This window comes from Diceros bicornis, chromosome 23 (assembly GCF_020826845.1).
Source record: "Diceros bicornis minor isolate mBicDic1 chromosome 23, mDicBic1.mat.cur, whole genome shotgun sequence".
NCBI classification, from domain to species: Eukaryota; Metazoa; Chordata; class Mammalia; order Perissodactyla; family Rhinocerotidae; genus Diceros; species Diceros bicornis.
The window spans coordinates 26,207,287-26,223,787 of NC_080762.1; the positions used below are offsets into that span (position 1 = coordinate 26,207,287).

Here is a 16,501-nt window from a genome sequence, read left to right on the forward strand (position 1 = left end):
CTCCCTCAGTTTCCCTCTTTTGTATTTAAAAACTGTCATTTCATCTACTTCTCCTTGTTGCTGACAGACTCTTAAGATGGATCCCAGGGGCTGGCCCGGTGGCGCAAGCTGTTAAGTGCACGTGCTCCGCTGCGGCGGCCCGGGGTTCGCTGGTTTGGATACCAGGTGCGCACTGATGCACCACTTGTCAAGCCATGCTGTGGTGGCGTCCCATATAAAGTAGAGGAAGATGGGCATGGATACTAGCCCAGGGCCAGTCTTCCTCAGCAAAAAAAAAAAAAGAGGAGGATTTGCAGATGTTAGCTCAGGGCCGATCTTCCTCACACACACACAAAAAAAGATGGATCCCAATTATCTCTGCCTCCTGGTATTCACACCCTCATGGAATCTCCTCTCCTTTGAGTGTAGGAGGGACCTGTGACTTGCTTCTGACCAATAGAATATGGCAAAGGTGGTGTCACTCCTGTGATCATGTTACATAGATTATAACTTCCACCTTGCTGGCAGACTCTCTATTGACTCTCTCCCTTTGCCAGGTTTGATGAAATAACCCACCATATGGAGAGGCCCACATGGCAAGGAACTAACAGAGGCCTCCAGCTGACAGCCAGCAGGGAAGAAAGGCCCTTAGTCTGATAACTCACAATGAACTGAATCCTGCCAACAACTATATGAACTTGGAAGCGGATCCTCTTCCATTGGAGCCTCAGGTGAGACCCCAGCCCTAGCTGACACCTTGATTACAGTCTTGTGAGAGACGCTGAAACAGAGGACCCACTAAGCCATGCCCAGATTCCTGACCCACAGAAACAATGTGTGTTGTTTTAACTTGCCAAGTTTGAGGTAATTTGTTACACAGCAGAAGATAACTAATACACTCCACATTTCCTGCTTTCTCAAAATCATAAATGCTTCCCAAATTCCTTTCCAACTCCCTAATCCATCCACATCTTCTCTTAATCCTACTCTTTTCTCTCTCTTTCAGGTTATTTCTCCAGCTTCTGAGTTATTTAAATCCACCTCTCCACCCACAGTGGAGATTAATGTAGAACCCCACTGACCATTCCACTTGAATTCGTGGCCACCGAACTTGGGACCCTTAAGCACTGGCCTGAAGTTCCCACTATGTTTCTCTAGTCCCCTCACTTCCCTGGGTCACTAGTTCACGTTTTCCTCCCTTCTCAAACCTCTAACACTTCTTCCTCCATTCTACCTTTCAGCTGATGATCTTGCTTCCTGTTTCCCAGGAAAAAAAAAAGAAGCAAATAGTAGAAAACATACACACTTAACATCCAATACTCCCACCACTGCATCTGCCAACTTACCTGCACCTGTGTCCATACACTCAGCTCCCCCTTCTGTTTCTCTGCACTGGGACCATAGCTTCTCCACCCACTCCCCACCACTCTACTACATTGCTCTTATCCAGTCACCAGTGACCTCCACCTGGCTAAATCCAATGGACAATTCTCAGTTCTTATCTCACCTGATCCTGCAGTAGCACGTCCTCTTGAAGCACTTTCTTCATTTATCTTTGGGATGCTGCTCACTTCTGCTTTTCCTCCTCTTTTGCTGACTATTCATTCATTCTCCTTTGCTACTTGCTCTTTATCTCCCCTGCTCTAAAGGTTGAGGAGCTCCAGAGCTCAGTCCCCAGACTCCTGTTCTCTCTGCACTTTCTCCCTAGGTGATCTCATCCATTCTCACAACTTAAATACTACTGCTGTGCTGAGAACTCTCAAATGTGTGTATTCAGCCTGGATCACTCTCCTGAGCTCAATGCTCACACTTCCAACCACCTTCTCTACATTTCCACTTGGTTAGCTAAGGGCATCTCAAAGTTACCATGTCTAAAACTGAACTTTTAACTTCCTACCCAAAACTGCTCCTCTTGAAATCTTCCCCTCTCAGCAACTCCATCCTTCCAGTTGCTAATCCCCCAAACCAGGGAGTTATCCTTGATTCTTCTCATTCTCTCATATGCCACGTCAAATCAACGAGTATATTATGTTAGTTGCACTTGCCAAATAGATTCAGGACGCAACCTCTTCTCATCTCCTCCACTGCCACCACTCCAGCCCAAGACACCCATCACCTATTACTGTAACAACTTCCTTAATGTTCTGCCAGCTTCCACCCTTGCCCTTCATCCATCTATTCTCGATATAGTAACCAGATTGGTCAGTTTAAAGCACAAGTCAGATTATGTAACTCCTCTAATCAAACTTCAGGACCTTCCCTATCACTTAGAAGTCAAAGTTCCTTCAATAGTCTGCTGATGAGGCCTTACATGATCTGTCCACCACCCACCTTCTACCTCTCATTATCTCTCTGAACTGTTCTACCACTGACTGACTGCCTTACTCATTCTGCTCCAGCCACACTGACCTCCTTGCCACTCCTCTAAACACAAGTGTGTTTCTACCTCAAGGCCTCTGCCCTTTCTGTTCCGTCTATCTGGACTGTTCCCCCCAGGTAGTAACAGATATCTTGCACCTCCTTAAGGTCTTATGCTCAAATGTCATATCCTCAGCAAGGCCTGCCTTGACTTACTCTGTTGAAAATTGCAACACCCTCATCCAGCATTCCCTTCCCCCCATCCATGTTTTATTTTTCTCTTTATCACTACAGGATACACTCTATAGTCTACGTATTTATTTTGTCATTTGTTATTGCCTGCCTCCCACCATAAAATATAAACTGCTTGGGGGCAGAGATATTTTATTTTCCCTTGTTCACTCCTGTACCATTAGTGCCTGGCACATGGTAAGTGCTCAATAAATAATTGTGGAATGAATGTTATTGTTGAAAAATACTTGGACTTGGTCTTCTGTGGACAATTGGGAGTAGTGGGGACTAGAGTGAGCCCAAAGGCCCAGGCTCCTACTCTACATCCACATATTAGACTTATGACTTCCATTGGATGAGCCCCACATCTATAACTCTGATCTCCAAATTCATATTTCCAGTGCCCATTAATGTATCTATGAGAAACGTAGAATGCCCACATTGTGAGTTTATGCTCCATGTAGTATTCTTTTTTGTATTTCTCATCTCAGAAATAGTAGGTCACTACCTTCCATTCGCCCAGTTGTTCAGATGAGAAACAGTGATCAATTACACTGGTGTAATGCGTGTTGAGTACCGATCGTGTGTCATCCAGTAGACCAGTCTACTGGTAATGCATGTAGCCCCTTCCTTCAAGGAGCTGAATTTGGTACAATAATCACTGTGATAGAAATACGTACAAGGTGCTATTGTTTATTTTTCCATAGTGGAAATATTTATTTTTTATGATTATTAAAATAATATATGCTCATTGTAGACAATTTGATTAAAGAAATAAGTGAAATAGAAAACGAAAGTCACCTGTAGTCTCACATTCAAGAGGTAACTGTTGTTAACAGGTTGGTGTATATTCTTCCAGACATTTTTCTATGCATTTTTAAAGATAACTAACAGTTACTGAATTCTTATTATGGACTAGGCACCATGCAATGTGCTTTAAAATTAACTCATTTTGGCCTCACAATGATCCTCTGAGGTCAGTACTATTATTATCCCCATTTTATAGACAAGGAAACTGAGGTTTAAAGAGGTCAAATAAGATCCCATAGGTTGCAAAGTGTCTATCAGTCAATTTAGGCTGAGTTATGCTCTGGTAACAGCATCTTCAACATCTCGGTGGCTGCAGTAACAAAGGTTTGTTTCTTGCTTATGCTAATAAACCGCATCAGCCACGTGTGGCTCTGCTCCATGTTGTCTTCATTCCAGGTCCCAGGCTGAAGCCCAAGGAGCATCCTCTATCTGGGACTTAGCTGACCATAGAAAAGAGAACCTGGCAGAGGCAAATGATAGCTCTTAAAGGGTCTACTCAGAAGGGACATACCTCACTTCTGCTCCCCCTTCATTAGCTACAACCTCACTTCTGCTCCCCCTTCATTAGCTACAGCAGGTCACCTGACCAGCCTGGTATCAGTGAACAGGAAAGAATAACCTTCCCCAGGGAGGGACAGTAAATATTTTCAACAATAATACAATCCACTGAAAGTACTGAGCTTAGCTTTTAATCCAGTCTGCCTTTAGAGCTTAAAACCTCAACTACTATGCATATATGTATATATTTTTTAACTCTAAAAGTAGGAATTCTGTACACATTGCTGAGTAACCTCCTTCTAACGTAGTCTACATTGGACAGCTTGATCTACGTGTTGATGTAGACTTAGAGTATTCTTTTTTAACGCTGCAGAATTTCATATGGATATCCCCCATTCTGCCTCTGAAATCCTCCTCCTCCTTAAGGTGTAACTCAGAGGCCCCACCCCAGACGAATCATTGCCTCTTCAGCGCTGTTGTTGCATTTGTTTTACACTTTACTATTGTCATGAGCGTGCCTTGTCTTACAGTTATTTGTATACATGTCTGTTTCCTTCGTTAGATTTTGAGCACCTTAAAGGAGGAATCATGTCTATCTTGCCATAAAGGTTTTTATCTTTCTGTGCCTGGGCGTGTTTGACGGAGATGAGATACTGTCTGTTGATGTCGCAATATTGTTGCAATGTTGTGGAATTATATTCTTTGCTATCTCTGTCACTTTGCTACCCACACTGGTTCTTTTGTATCATTTAAATTTATTGACTCCTTCAGAATTCATGCATCATTTGTTGGTTAAAGGGGTCCTTGAATAGTTCTGCCTTCTTACACTTATTAAAATTACAGCAGCAATAACAACATTAGGGAACACAAAATGGCAAATAGATATTAATACCTCCCTTCTTGCTCCTTAAAGGAAGCGTATTGCAGGAGAAACACAAACCAAGTAAAATAATTGCTCAAAAGTCATATTATCCTCAGGTTTTCCCCTCCCCTCTCTACAGCAAAAGTTACTAAATGAATGGTAGTTAATCTTGAAGAACAGAGCTGTGGGAGCAAGGCTGGAGGCGGAAGCGTGGAATAAAGCCGCAGCGCCAGGAGCGCTCGCTAATGATCTACGAGAGGTTCTTGCCATATGTACTCAAACGCGCTGAACACTCTCAGGTTGAAAAGCCCCCTTTCTTGTGATCAGGAGGTTTATTTTTTTGAGTGGCAAGGAAAAACGGATTGATAATCTGCATCGCAACTGGGGAGCCCCAGATTCTGAAGGAAAGCCCTTCCCGGACACAAAGGCCGTGGCCATCTGGGAGAAAAGCCATCCTCCTAAGCAGATCAGCCGCAGGTCCCATCGCACTGGGGCGGATTTGTCCGGAAACAGGCGTCTTGCCGTTATTAACTTACCCCGTAATCAACGGTAATCAGAGTGTCCTCTCTCTCTAATTCTTATTGGGCTTCTGTGTAAGTGGCATTGCGCGGAGAGACCCTAAGGACAAATTTTGCATCCTCCCTTGTCCTCAAGCCAGCTTTGTTGACAGGAGGTGCTTTGGAAAAGTAGGTGTGAGCAGAGCCCCAAACAACCAAACCCGACACAATTTTTCAAAGTGTGGTGTGTGTACAGGTGGCCTGTCAAGTCGTTGCTGGTAAGAAGGTGCAGTCAGGGGCCTCACCCTCCCTCCTCAGGGTCTGTCCTCTCCCAGGCCCCCCAGGGGCACGGCCAGATTTCCGCTCTCACCCCGCAGGCCATGGCCTCAGAGCACCAGCCGCTCAGGCTGGGGTGTGAAACCAGCTCCCTGCCTGGCCCCAGGGGCCGTTATCACCGCTCACCACGCCGCTTCCCGTCACGTATCCTGTGCCAACGCTGTGTCAAGCCCATCTTACATTTTTCAAAATGTCTTTAGCATCATTTCCTGAGCCTGAACATTTGCTCGTGCTGCAAAACGGCATCCAAGCTAAGAACTCTTTTTGCCAGTTTCACGCGGGGTTATTGGGACCGCAGACTTCCAGAGGTGGGAGCAAACGCTTTTCTCTTATCAGCCCGAGAGAGTCAGCCCAGCTTTCCTGTGAAACCCCAGCAGTTTGCAAACCAGAGCGGGCTTGTGTGTTTTTATCTAAGTAGAGACTTGCTCTTCCAGTAAAAAAAAAAAAAAAATCATATAAGAATTAAACTCTCCCCTCATAATTTAGCATCAGATTATTTTGAGCAGCCATTCCTCCTTTCTCCAGGCTGGGAGGAGGGAGCACGCGGGCGCTCGGAGTTTGGCTCACTGCACAGGTGGTGGGTGTGTGGGTCTCCGCATAGCCTCAGCCCAGCTTTCTGTAAATAATGCAGCCTGACAAGATTTCTCCTTCCTTTAGCCTTTCTCCTAACCCTTTCAGCCCGGTTTGCTTACATCATCCTGGTTGGATTTAAATAGCTAACTGTGCCATGTTCTCCTGGATACAAACCGCCGGATTGGCCACCTCCCCAGCTGGCCTCTACCTACTGAGAGGCAGGAGGTAGAGCTTTGGGGCCAATGGCTGCCAGAGCTCAGCTGCTGCTGGAGTCCAATGAGTTTTCTGTCACTAAGGGAGGGAAACACATAGAGATACAAGAGGCCTGTCCTGTGCATTGCAATACTTGCATGCCTGGGCAATGAATTGTGTTGTGCTAATCTTACTGTGTCCTGGGCATGAAGAGAAAAGATCGTGCACATCGTTTGTTCCCTCCTGCTGCACTGCAAGCAGATTATAAAATTAAACTCGGTGGTTAACTGATGGAATAATTTCAGCTCAAAGAAAAAAAGAAATAAAAGATGGATAGGAAATCTCTGGAAACTGTAGCCTTTCTGTTTTCATTTTAAGCATAAGTTAGCTACATCCTTGGGGCAGTGAGACATTGCATAAATATCAAGCTGAGTTTAACTCCATTGTGCTCAACAACGAACGCTTTCACTCATTTTAGTGTGTTTTTTTTTTAAATAATAAATTATGAGTTGAGCGGTCTGCTAGGCTGTAGTTGTCTTCAATAAGAATTCTTGCAAAGAAAAAGGCTAAGAGATAACTGATTGAGGAAGGTAAGAGTGAGAGTAATGTAACCCACTGGAATCATATCATTCTAGAATTTTAATTAAGTAAATATAAAAGCACCAGAGAGCCATCTACACAAATAGTAGGCTGAAAATTAGTAGGCTTTGTTTAATACTATGATGATTGTTCAAAGGAAAACTGGAAAACCTTAACCCTATATGTGCAAGCTGCAAAGAAAGTGAACACAACGGGAGCAGAGGATGGGGCACAGAGAGAACCCTGGCTTTCTCTTCTGAAAAGCATCATTAAAATCCTTGCAGAAGGTATAAGGTCTGCAAAAAGTATAATGGAAATTATACACACATATATATACACACGTGTGCCTTTACAAAGAGATTAAGCCACAAACAATTTAAAAGATAAGAATAAAATTGAAAGCTCATTCCACTTTATAAGGAATAAAATGAATCCCTATAAAGTCACTTACTCGTATGGCTGGATACTTGGAGTGAGCTCTACGTGGTCCAAGCAATCACCTTTTAGCTAATTCAAGACTCTTGCCAGCTCCCATACCTTGTTATACGAGGCCTGCATACTCTCATTGATTAGCGTCAAGCATACCAAAGAATTATATTCAGAAACACACAAGCGATGGGTTAAAAAAAAAATCCACTTTGGGTATTGCTGAGGCTGCTAGATGGAACACATTTACAATCCTAGCAACATTTGAATGCAGGCTTCCAGATCTTAAAGCAAAATCAGATAACCTCCCTTTTCCAAATCTTTAATGTATAACTCACAAATTAGTGACTTTACACTTCTGTGCTTCCTAAATGAAATATGATTTTCCTTGTTGAGATGTAACCAGAAGAGGGTTCTCACCAGAACCTGACCGTGCTGGTACCCTGATCTCAGACTTCCCAGCCTCCAGGACTGTGAGAAATACATTTCTGTTGTTTAAGACACTTGATCTATGGTATTTTGTTATGGCAATTCAAACTGACTAATACAACCTAGTACAGAGGACGAGACTAGAATCTCTTTATTTTATAATCACCACATCAAAATTTAAGGAGGTCTTTCTGAAAATGCTTGCTTATGGCCCAATGTTTCCAGACCCCTCTAAAGATATATAAGAATTAGTCTGTGTGCTAAAGCCAATTTAATGTTTTGATTGTACCTTCTGTCAGTTTAGAAGGTGGAATTCCAATTTGCCTCAAGTGGTTTGAAATTTATGATGTCCACCTGGTCAGGGTACTTTGGGTTCTGCTCTATCAAGAAGGCCCTATGAGGTATGAGCAGCTAAGTAGGGAGGACCATGGCAGAGTCAAGGTGATGGGCTTGAAGGCCACAGAGCAGGACCATGGTGCATTAACTCCACGGGAGAGAGGCGGGCTAGAGACCAAACACGTGTGACGAAGAGGCTGGAGACACTGAAATGCAAAGCTACTGGCCTGAGCTACAGAAAGTGTGATCAGCTTGTGACCAAACACAGTCCTGTCATTCTCTAGCTGTTTCACAGGTACACAGCCTGTTTCCTGACCTAGAATGCAAGCTTCCCCAGTGAAGAGAATCTTTTTTCCTCTTCCTCCACCTCCTCCTCTTTTTATCCCCAAGCACTCAGCAAACATGAAGGAAAAAAAAAGGAAGGAAGGGAGGGAGGCAGGGAAGGAGGCAGGATGGAAGGCAGGAAGGGCAGAGTGAGCAGAACTGTTGCCTAAGTGCCAGTGGAGTTGTTACGGTAAGTATAAGATAAATATACAACTTAAATTAACCAGAGCTAAAATTTGTGAATTTCAGCCTTTTTGACAGTATATCTAGCGGTGTTACACCACACTAGACTGATGGGTAGAAGCATGGCTTCTGTTCATCAGCTGACTCCAAAAAGCACTGTGCATAGAGAGGGCAGCCCTCTGTACATTTGAGTCTCCCCACATTCACATGGAGAAGGTAAGACGACTCTCCTGTTGGATCCAGCTCCACTGATGCCTAGCTGTGCCACCTTGAGCAGTTAACTCCTTGTGCTTCATTTTCCTCATCTATAAAATGGAGTCAATAATAGGACCTCCCTCACAGAGTTACTGTGAGGACTGAATTTAATATATATTATATACGTATAAATATATATTAATATACTTGTGTGCTTAGCATAATATCAGGCACACTGAGACCATATGATAAATATTAACTATTGTGATTATCAATATCACCAAATTATTTAAGGTTTCCCCACCTTCAATAGTTTAGTAACATTAACAAGGGGATCACCATTTTGCCAATGGTTCAAGCACTCTCTGGGTACTGGGTAGTGATGACGTGTACAATAGTGGGTTGCAGATAATAGGCTAATGGATGTTGTTTAATAAAGATGGGATTTATTCTACATTCTGGTGGCTGTACAATCAAGAAGCCCATCCATGAAAAAACCTGAATACACTACACATATAGAGATGTTTGTCATTCAAATGTGCTTACAGGGGCTGGCCCAGTGGTGCAGCAGTTAAGTTCACGTGCTCTGCTTCAGCAGCCTGGGGTTCTCAGGTTCGGATCCTGCACAAGGATCTACGCACGGCTCATCAAGCCATGCTGCAGCAGCATCCCATATATAAAGTGAGGAAGACGGGCACGGATGTTAGCCCAGGGCCAATCTTCCTCAGCAAAAAGAGGAGGATTGGCAACAGATGTTAGCTCAGGGCTAATCTTCCTCACCAAAAAGAAAAAAAGAAAAAAGAATGTGCTTACAGTAAAAATCCCATTTCCTGTCATAATTATCACCAGAGAAAGAATTCATGACAACAGCCTAGTGAAGGCAATATTTGCCATCCCACCCTGAGCACAAGATAGCTTCACCTTTAGGAGACGCTGAGTGTCCCCACCAAAGGCAGAGTAATTCCTGCATCAACATATTATATTCTTCCAATGGACTCATCTCTCTAATGCGAATTCAATTTAGAGGGTGCTGCCAGGCAGAATTAAATATATTAGTTTGAAAAATTACAAGGAAAGTGTGTTTATAACAGTTCCATTTTGATTGAATCAATTTTCTAAGCATTTATCTTTTAAGAGTCCTAGAAGTCTTGCTTATAGGGTGTGCCTCCCAGATAGACTTTGCATTTCACCATCTGCTGAAAGAAAAGACCCCAGAATGTTTTATTTGGAGCATTTAATAGCTGTCCAAGGGGACTGCTGCAGGAGAAACGTGTGTGAAATATCACTTACCAAAGACATTTCAACAAGAAATTATTCCATCTCTTAACTGGATTAATTATTAATCTGTGTATTTTAGGGAGAACAGATTTACAGCAAAGGTGTTATGATGGGACATGACTAATGAGAAGATCTCAAATACTAAATGGGGATAACCCACATGATGGCCCCAGTTCTGATTAAGATTCTTGTTAATAATTCTTTTTGAATCCCTGCCATTGGCCAGACTGCACAAGGCACTTTATATACACCTTATCATTGGTTGCTCATGTCAACATTGATGGGTTTATATTATAGAGGGTGAAATTCAGATTCAGAGAGACTCAGTCAGGTTAAAATAAATCCCCAAGTCCCATAATTGGTTAAAGGCAAAGCTGGCATTTGAACTCAAGTCTGATTGACTCCAAAGTATATGCTCTTTTGCACCCAATGATTTGTCAGTTTCAACAGGTAAGAGTGTGAAATATGTGGCCCTTTCCCCCCACCATTTTCAGAGATATTCCCTTAGCATAAATCCAATCATTTAACAAATATTTATGTTAAAAAAAATTGTAGCCATCTCAGGACCATTCTCTATTTTTAAAGGATATGATTGGAGAAGGTATAGTGTCTTCATTACGGGAAATTTTTTTTCCCCTGAGTGAAACTCCACTCCTTCTTTTAAGATTTAATATTCTTTTTGAGGAGAGTTAACTCTCTTACTTTGTATTAAATAAAAAATCACAACAAAGAACTAGAACATAAATATGAAAGTATTCAAAATACAATTCTGAATGAGATTTTTTTTTAATGACAAAAATAAAGACAACGGGGAATAAGATGAGAAAGTATAATATTTACAGGAGTTCTAGAAAGAGACTAGAGAGAATGCAATATTCAAATAAGTAATAGCTGAGAATATTCTAGAATAAATAAAAAAAAGACAAATCCTCCAATTGTGGAATCCCAAAAATAAACCTCAGAAAAACTTAAAAACAACCAGTAAAAATGTCACATTGTTTGCAACAGAACAACAATTACACTGAGAGTTGACATCTCAGCAGCAAAAATTGAGGCCAAAATAAAACGGAAAATATCTTAGGAATTGCTGACCTACAATTTTATACTCAGTTAAATTATTATTCAAGAATGAGGGTGAAATAAAGACATTTTCACACAGGGACTAAGATAATTTTCCATTCACAGATTCTTTATGAAAGGACTGCATAAGGATGTACTTCAGGGAATAGGAAAAATGGACTGATGAGAAAGGATTCAAGAAGGAATAAATTAGCAGTGAAAAATCTTCAGATGAAATTAATAAAACAAATCCACTTATCCTAGCATCAAAAATACTACTTGGAAGTAAATTTAACAAAAGTACAAAACTTGTGCTCTGAAAACTATAAGACATTTTTAAAGGAAATTAAATAATTCCTAAATTAATGGAAAGACATCCCATGTTCATGGATTGAAAGACTTAATATTGTTAAGGTAGCAATACTCTCATATTCATCTACAGATTCAATGCAATGCCTATCAAAATCCCAGCTGGCTTTTTGTGCAGAAATCAAGAAGACGATAGTAAAATTCATATATAAATACAAGGTGCCCAGAATAGCAATCTTGAACAAGAACAAAGTTGGAGGACCCCCACATCCAGATTTCAAAACTTATCACAAAGTTACAGTAATGAATACAGTGTGATACTGGATTAAGAATAGACATACAGATCAACGAAATAAAGTCCAAAAATAAACCCTACATTTATGGTCAATTGATTTTCAACAAAATACAAAACATTCAATGGAGAACGAATAATCTTTTTCAACAAATGGTACTGGGATAACTGGATAGGCACACATAAAAGAATGAAGTTAGACATCTTTCTGATTCTATACACAAAAATTAACTCAAAATTAATCATAGACGTAGATGTAAGAGCGAAAACTATAAAATTCTTAGAAGAAACATAGGGATAAATTTTCGTGACCTTGGGTTAGGCAAAACTTTCTTAGATATGATACCAAAAGCACAAACAACAAAATAAAAAATATGTAAATTGGGTTTCAACAAAATTTAAAACTTTTGTGCTTTAAAGAACACCATCAAGAAAGTGAAAAGACAACTCACAGAATGGGAAAAAAATATTTGTAAATCATATATCAGATAAGTGATTTGTATCTATAAGATATAAAGAACTGTCATAACTCAATAATAAAAAAGACAAATAACCCAATTTAAAAATGGGCAAAGGATCTGAATTTCCAAAGAAAATATAAAATGGCCAATAAATACGTGAAAATGTGTTTAACACCATTAGTTATAGGGAAATGCCAACCAAAACTACAATGAGATACCACTTCACACACACTAACAAGGCTATAATCAAAGACAGATAATAACAAGTGTTGGCAAGGATATGGACAAATTAGAACTCTCATAGATTGCTGGTGGGAATGTAAAATGATACAGCCTCTTTGGAAAACAGTCTGGCCATTAATCAACAGGCTAAACTGAGAGTTACTATTTGACCCAATAATTCCACTCCTAGATATATATCCAAGAGAAATGAAAATATATGTCCACATAAAAACTTACACACAAATGTTCATAGCAGCATTATTCATAGTAACCAAAAAGTGGAAACAACCCAAATGTCTATCAACTGGTGAATGGATAAATAAAATGTGGTATATCCATACGACAAAATGTTATTTAGCCATAAAAAGGAATGAAGTACTGATACATACCGCAACATGGATCAACCTTGAACACATTATGTTAAATGAAAACAGCCAGTCACAAAAGACCATATATTGTATAGTTGCATTTCTATAAATTTGCAGAATAGGCAAATCTGTGGATATAGAAAGCAGACTAGTGGTTGCCTAAGCCTGGGAGGGTAGGAGGAAAATGGGGAGTGACTGCTAATGGGTATGAGATTTCTTTTGGGGGTCATAAAAATATTCTAAAGTTGATTCTGCTGGTGGTTGCACAACACTGAGAATACACTAAAAATCATTGAGTAGTAAATTTTAAAAGAGTGAATTGTGTAGTATGTAAATTGTATCTCAATAAAGATATTTTAAAAAGAAGCAATGGAGAGTAAAGATTTTGATAAATATATAGTCAAATTTAAACAAGCTTTGACTGTATGAAATAATAGTAAAAAAGCACTAACAGAAGTTATAAAAAAAAAATGGAACCAAAATACTAGAAACAATAATATGTGAGAAGAGAGGAAGATTGATTAGAGATAAAGCACCCTAAGGTCCTTATTTTGTTTGAAAGGGAAGCAAGGGGTATTGATTAACCTACAAGATTGTTGAATGGTATGCTTGCTAAATTTAAAGGTAAATAGGAAAAAATAGAAATATAATCACTTGAGGGAAAAAAATTGATCAGTTCTATAGAAGTCAGAAAAGGAGAAAAAAGAACAACATGGCAAACAAAAAGCACAAAACAAGATTAAAGAATAAATCCATCGCAATAATGTAAATGGACTAAATTCACCAGTTAAAAGACTGAGACTCAGATTTAATTTAAATAGATGCAACTGTATGTAGTGTTTCTTTTTGTTTTTGTTTTTTTGCTGAGGAAGATTAGCCCTGAGCTAACATCTGAGCCAGTCTTCCTCTACTTTATATGTGGGTTGCTGCCACAGCATGGCTGACGAGTGGTGTAGGTCTGCGCTGGGGATCCCAACCTGCAAACCTGGGCCACTGAAGCGGAATGCACTAAATTTAACCACCATGCCATGGGGGCCGCCCCTGTAGTGTTTTGTTGTTTTTTATTACATTTTCTAACTGTTTGCTCCAGGTAATTAGGGTGAAATGACATTTGAATATTTTTCCTTGTCTTGTTCCTGACTTTAAATGGAATGCTCTTATCATTTCACCGTTAAAAAATAATGTTTGTTTAGGGCTTTAGTAGAAAGTCTTTTTCAAGTTAAGGACTTTTCCTTCTATTCCTAGTTCACTAAGAGAACTTATATTCAGAATGTTGAGAGAAAATAACTGTCAACTTCGAATTCCATACACAGTTAAACTACCATTCAAGAGTGAGGATGAAATAAAAAGATATACCACCATTACAACACTATTAAAAACTATATGGTACCTAGAAGTAAATCTAACAAAAGGTGTGAAAACTTTTTTGGAGAAAACTCTAAAAGTTTACTGAAAGACATAAAAAATAACCTGAATAAATGGAGAGAGATAATAAATGGAGAGATGACATTCATGTATGGGAAGTCAATAGCTTAGCAGTAGTAGTTTTTCTAAATTTCTACTATAAATTTAATATATTCTATTAAAAATCCCTAGGGAATTTTTTTTCACTGACTTGGATAAGCAGATCATAAAACCCATTCAGAAGAGTAAAGAACCAAGAATAGCCAAAACAATTTTGAAACAGAGACAGGATTCACCCTAATAGATACCACAAAGTTATAGTAATTAAAATACTCTGGTATCAGCATTTGGATAAATAGATCAACAGGACAGATTATCTGAAAAACCTAGAAACACTAACATGTCAATAGGAACTTGGACTATGACGGAGATGACATTACCAATCAGTGGGGAAAAATGATTATTTAGTAAATGACACTGGGACTATTTGCTAATAATGTTTTCAAAGGGAAAAATTAGATTCATACCATAGCATGCACAAAAATAAATTTCAGATATGTTAAGGGAAAGCTGTAAACATTTGGGCAGACTATAGGAAAATATATATGGCATCCTAGAAGGGCACAAAGCAAAAATTGTCATGGAAAAGTGATAAATTGAACTATATAATTTGTAAGAACTTCTCAAAGACAAATGACAGCAGTAACAAAGTAAAAAGACAAGCATAGACTTGGAGGAAATATCTGCCACCTACATTTCCAAACAAAGATAATCATCCAAAATATATAATAAGTTCCTAAAAAGAAGCAAGAAAAAGAGAAATAACCAAACACCAAAAAGCCAAAGGATATGAAGAAGCAATTAGCAGAAGAGGACATTCAATGGTCGATAGACACATGAAAACGTGCTCAAATTCACTAGTAGTCAAGGAGATGCAAATTAAAACAAATATATATTATTTCACACCTATTAGAGTGAAAAAAAAATTTTTAACTCTGACAATACCAACAATACCAGTTGGTGAGAATGGAGAAATGAAAACTTTCATCCGCAGCCAGTGGAAGCGTAAAATGGTATAACCACCGTAGAGAGCAATTTGGCAATACCTGGTAAAGTTAATGCATGACCTATGACCAACAATTCCACCTTTGTGGGTCTAGCAGTTCCTGAGAGATACATAGGCCCTAGGAGATACAAATAAAAGAATGTTCTTTTCAACATTCTGTGTAATAGTTAGAAAGTGGAAACAAGCTACCTGACCTTCAGGATTAAAATGGGCAGATAAAATGCGGATTATTTATACAATGCAACACTGCACTGCAGTTAACGTGAGTGAACTAGATCTGTATCATCCACATGGATAAATCTAAAACACATAATTGTAAGCTAAAAAGATGCAAAGTAAATATTTATATGTGATATCATTTATATAAAATTTAAAATAAATGAAACAATAGTACATGTTATTTACCAATACATTAAAGACACCAAAATCTTCCTGGTTATGATTCACACCTCTGAGATGGAGAGAGAGGAGCCTCATAATCCAGGTGTCCTATACTACACCTGGATTAGCTAGAGAGGTCCTTGAATTTACATGTCATAAAAAATGAGAGGAGGATTTTTTGAGAAGGACTCAGCCACTAATGAGAATTCAGCACTATTTATGTGCTTATGTACAAAGAGCCCTAAAGGACGTTCGGTGGATTCTGGTGTCAATGGCTAGTTCCTCTTCACTAAGAAACTGATGATAATAACACTCAACAAGTGGGGCTAAGAGAGTGATTCTGGCCCAGCTCCTGTCTTCCGCAGGTGCTGGGTTGTTCTCCCTCACTCAGACTGGGAAATCTCTTTCCTGCTTCAGATGTATTTATTCTTGTGTTTCCTTAGGCACTCACAGGAAGGATAGGCTTGACACTCCAAGTTTTACCTGCTGGTTTCTATAGCCTAGCTCTGTCTCTCTGATCCAAGCCCAGGGCCTGAACTTGTGCCAGTCAGGGGAAGCTGCTTGCCTGGGTGGGCTTAGATTCCCTCTACGTGCTGCAATGCTGGGCAGAGGGCCTTTAAACCCCTTTTGGCTTGGAGTTATAGAACCATAATCCTTCTTGAGTTCCTCCATTAAACACACACACACTTTCATATACTTACACAAACACATTTATATACACATGCACACACATGCACAAATTCATATACACAAAGAAACACATGCACACCTACACTACTCCCTTCTCTGCAACAGGAGTCGGGGTTGCCTAATCACTCAAACCCAATATTGTATAGATATTGTGTGGCAGATC

At 39.8% G+C, this 16,501-nt stretch overlaps 1 protein-coding gene across 1 annotated transcript in view; it reads right to left on the reverse strand.

Moving 5' to 3' along the window:
- Positions 1-16,501, reverse strand: part of CEP57L1 (centrosomal protein 57 like 1) — a 462,537-nt gene that overhangs the window by 313,903 nt on the left and 132,133 nt on the right. The gene's annotated exons all lie outside the window — the stretch shown is intronic.